The sequence below is a fragment of the Lepisosteus oculatus genome, chromosome 5, assembly GCF_040954835.1.
Source record: "Lepisosteus oculatus isolate fLepOcu1 chromosome 5, fLepOcu1.hap2, whole genome shotgun sequence".
NCBI lineage: Eukaryota > Metazoa > Chordata > Actinopteri > Semionotiformes > Lepisosteidae > Lepisosteus > Lepisosteus oculatus.
Window position 1 is genome coordinate 55,565,884 of NC_090700.1, and position 4,675 is coordinate 55,570,558.

Consider the following 4,675-nt stretch of genomic DNA (forward strand, 5'->3'; position numbering starts at 1 on the left):
GTCCTAACTGCATTGCCTGTCCATTTCCATACTTTACCCAATATCTGCTTTTCATTGATAAGCTTAACATAGTCTCTAGAGTTGACTCCAAGTCCCTCTTCTTTGAATTATTTTGTTTTATTAGCTTTAGCGGGTGCTCTTGTCTGAACTCACAGAGGATTAAAAATAACAACAGTTCATGTAACAGCAATAATATTACAATGGCACAAAGTCAAACATCCAAATTCAAACTATTACCAGTATCATCAAGTAAAATGAGCAATATGTCAAAGTATAGAATCAATGTTCCTCACATGGGAAAAAGACAATCCACCAGTCAGGACCTGTGTGTGCCTAAAGGAGATCGGGAACACCAAGTAAAGTTGGGAACACCTCAGGTGTTGTCTGGAGAGGTGTCTCAGAACACGACGTGAACTCTGCTGTTCCATCATGAGCATGCAAGAAGAATCTCTCTACTCTTTTCCTGTCCTTGTTTGAATAATTGGAAGCAATATCCTCAATGTTATTGTAGGATTAGATTAACAATTACATTGCGTTTCTCTTTACACAGGCAACAAGAGGACCTCGTATTTATGTCATGGTAATTACATCATCTGAATATCATGAAGGAGAAGTACCTCACTGTTACTTCACATGTAAATGCTGATGTGTGGCAAGGGATGGCCGTGCTGTAGGGACAAGGCACGTGACATCATTTAGGGTCATTGTGGAACGTCATCCTAAATTTGTGGAAAGAAATTCCTATCATTGCCTTATGCAAATACTTTTAACTCTATCATTACTCTGTGCCATGTCTGCAGACCCGAAGACTCTACCTCCATTTCACTCCCAGGAATCTATGATACAGAATCGTCATCCATTTATTCTCATCTTTCTCTCTCACCTTATACCTCTTATCTAATTATATGAAGACTCCAGAGGGAGGTCCACTGCAACATTAACGTGCACATTAACTTGCGCGACTCAAAGAGGAAGTGAGGAATCGCATTGCTGGCATATTTTTTAAACGTCCGTAATTTCAATCAGTTGTTTTGTATGGGAGAGTTGGTTTCTTATTTTAGAAATGCAATTGTACTAGAACATCAGCTTGATGCAAAGGAACAAACGACTATTGCTCGGTAAATTATTTACGGCGACTTGCTGCGGACGCTATACAGTGCGATCCAGTGCCGGTCAACGGCTCGGCCATTGCTGCAGGTACGCAGTCCCGTACTGTACCTGAGCACACACTCGGCGAGATCAGCACCTTGGACAGAGCTAAGAGGAGACTGCTGTGGAATCGCAATGAAATCGAAACCGTGCTGCCACGAAGTGAGTAACGGTCTCCAACGGGGGCATTTCGTGTGAATAAGAGCACAGTTAGCCCCTCGGGAGTGGGATGAACCCACAGCTACGGAGGGGAGCCCATCAAGCTGGTGTTCGGGGCGACGTTCAAGCGGTTTCTAAAAGATGTGGCGTATCTTTTGTCCTCACTGCGTGCACCGGGCTGGCCTGTAGTAATCCCAAGGCAGGACTGAAGGTCTAGGAGTGGGGCTTCTGAAAATCACCAAATCGACCTAGACATCAGCAACCCCAAATTCACCCTCGAACCGTGTTCGGTGAAAGCCATCACAGTTCAGCAGGGGCCACATTAATCCTTCTTAAGAACTTTAATAGACGACATGTAAAATATTAATATACAGTATGCTGTTTTTTATGCGAATTCAAACAAAAATCTTTTGTTTCCTTTGTGGACACTTTATTTTAATTGTACCATACATGTCCTTTTTGGATTAATGCGATTTATTTTTACAAGTAGATGAATTTGTGCGCTGATACGTGCCCGTCACCGATGGATTGAGATACAATAGTCTCCCATTCATGTATACTTCGTGCTATATTAATAACAGTCAGCTAAATGTTAATACGTACTTGTGAAGGTACTGTAAATACGTCTATGTATAATAAATATGTATGTATAAAATTACGTGCATACAGCATATCTTTGGCTTTGGTTTCTTTTATTTTGCTTAACAACTGAAAACTCAACGGCGCCATCTACAGGACTCAGTAAATTCTAAAGAAACCTATTCTTAAAAAAAGCCTTCAGCAACTACAGCTGTATCAAATAACCTGAGTAAGGGAGATCTGAACTGTGTTATATTACATCGATGATTTCTCCACCCATGTTCTTTCAATTCCTGATTATGGTCGAGTATTGATAGCTGATATTCACTGTTATCATTTCTTAATCTTGTTTAAGGATGATTTATCTGAGCCCGTAAATTCATGTCTACAGTGAAGTGGGAGTAACTGTATTTTTAAACATTTCTTCTTTGAGAAGATGTAGCCTGCAGAATGAGAATCGTGAGATGCCATTGAGACACTACACTCCAGTGTCATCACCAGGGTCATCCTTTTGTTATCATTCTCAATGTATTCTGTTACATCTGTTTTATGTCAGATTACACAATGAATTGAAAATTGTCTGATGAAATAAATCTCAATGCAAACATGCAGAAATCATATAATGTATTAAAATGCAAATCATGTTGTCATGTTTTTCCCTGGGCTGAATAAATACTGGAAATATCATCACAATATGCATATAATACTGCAAATGCAGTATTGTAAGTAACGAATTTAAACTATTATGATTTAGGCCACAAAAAACCCTAATTATTTGATATTGGCTTTTCATGACAGTCACCAAAGTCTCCCTCCTACTGTGTTAGACTAATGCATAATTTAGTTTACTATGATTTAATTACAGTGAAATATTATACAATGTTTTTCTCACTCCACAACATTTCCACAGCATTCCCACATGACAACTCTGAGTTTCTCAGTCACTTTCTTCACTGGGAATGTTAAACTGCCTTTATGCCACGTTTTAAGACCCCAGTGTCCCTCAGTTTGTGAAGGAGCGCATTAAAGCATAAAATGCAACAAAACATTTCTGTCTGCTCGTTTTTTCTTTTGCACTAGACACAGTGTGAATTGCAGTACAACAGGAGTTTAATTCGAGGCTGTGCCTACGTTAGCCATCCCCTTTGAGCTGACCCTTCTCTTGTGCTCTTGGCAGTGAGACCCAGCGCCACCAGCTGAGAAGCAGCCCTTCAGCCCCAGTGCAGCCGGCGTGTCTTGGTACCCACGCCGAACCTGAAGAGGTCGCTTTCCAAGGGTGGGAAGGCATGGGTCGGCTGAGCGGCGTGTCGAATCAGGACCATCTGTCAGCCTCACTCCAGAAAGAGTTGCGATCCATTTGCGTCCTCCAGAGAGAAACCGAATTCTCACCTCCCTTATAAAAACGATGTCATTATATTTCCAAAATATTTATTTAAGGTTAACAATAGGACAAAAGACTAATATCCACAATTCATTAAGTAAAAATCATGATAATCATCCCTTACATCCAGCTGGTGGCAGATGATGACTTGAATGCTTTGCCTTCTGATAAAGCACCAGATGTTTTAAAGAAAACTAATCTAATTGATCAAAAACCTATTTGATTTACATTTTGCAAAAGAATGTGCAAAATGTGCAGAAAATGTGATCAATGTATTCTTTATAAAACCTCATAGATAATTTTATATTAAAAATCAGAGATCTCATGCCTAATAGGACAAGTTGTATGTACAGTATCCAATGGATAAAGAAATATTTTAAAATCAGATACAGTACATCACAAAAATATTGTAGAGTGCTTAGCAGCTTCCTGTCCTATGTTAACTTAGTAATATGAATGGAAGTCCTTATGGCAAAACCTATTTATATTATTTTGCTCTAACAAGCCAGTCTCCAACCACTTCTTAGAGAATTCTACATTTTGCAAGGGAACACGCTATTGAGTCAAAGCACTGAGGGATATTTTTAAGATATTCAGGATTGTGATGATTATTTCTTAACCTTTAATTTTAAATCCCAACTGGATTTATATTGGAACAACTATGTTGTATTGATCATGAAAGTATCTTTTATCACTACTTTACAGTATTATTTATCAGGATTGTACCAATCTACAGTACATTACTCCAGTGTATTCACATAACACTATTTCTGAGAATCAGCGTCGATTTGACCTCTCTGGCACAATAACACACGAGACCGAATAAAATATATTATACAAAAAAAAAACATTCTGCACGTTTTATTGGCTGCTGTAAGCATTGCTACGTGCAGTACTGGAGGTGACAGGCAGTGACAGGTGGTCAGATAGAATTGTGTAGCACGTGCACTAACCTGCAGTGGGTGCAAATTGCTTTTACTCCAGTGAGGTGCCAAGTCCAAGCCAGGCATGCTGGGTTTTGGTGTGTAGCATCTGCGATGGTGTGCTCAAATCCATGTGGCAGTATAGCGGTACATTCTCTATTGTTCCATTTACAAACGCTGTTCTATTACTGTTTCCTATTTGTATCTACTGTGTGTTCATATACATATATATATATATTTTGTATGTCTGTGCAATCTTAGATTAAATTAATAACATTTAGTTTGGGACATTATTTGCTTAATTGCTAGTCATTGTTTTGAGAGCATGAAATCATAGCAAGGCAGTTCAAAACAAATGAGTTAACAGAAAGAAATCGGTAATATTTCCATGATATAAAAAGCGTATGTTTCCTAACAATTCCAGTTATCCCTAAGAAAAGAAAACACTATGTAGGATCAAATATTTTATATATTAACCCAAAAA

The 4,675-nt window shown here is 38.7% G+C and overlaps 1 long non-coding RNA gene across 1 annotated transcript; it reads left to right on the forward strand.

Annotated features, from left to right (window-relative positions):
* The first annotated feature begins 816 nt into the window (after positions 1-816).
* LOC107076969 (uncharacterized) lies at positions 817-4,471 on the forward strand. Its single transcript, XR_001478092.2, has 2 exons — positions 817-1,311; positions 3,065-4,471. It is a non-coding gene; the product is annotated as an uncharacterized lncRNA (long non-coding RNA).
* The last annotated feature ends 204 nt before the right edge of the window (positions 4,472-4,675 follow it).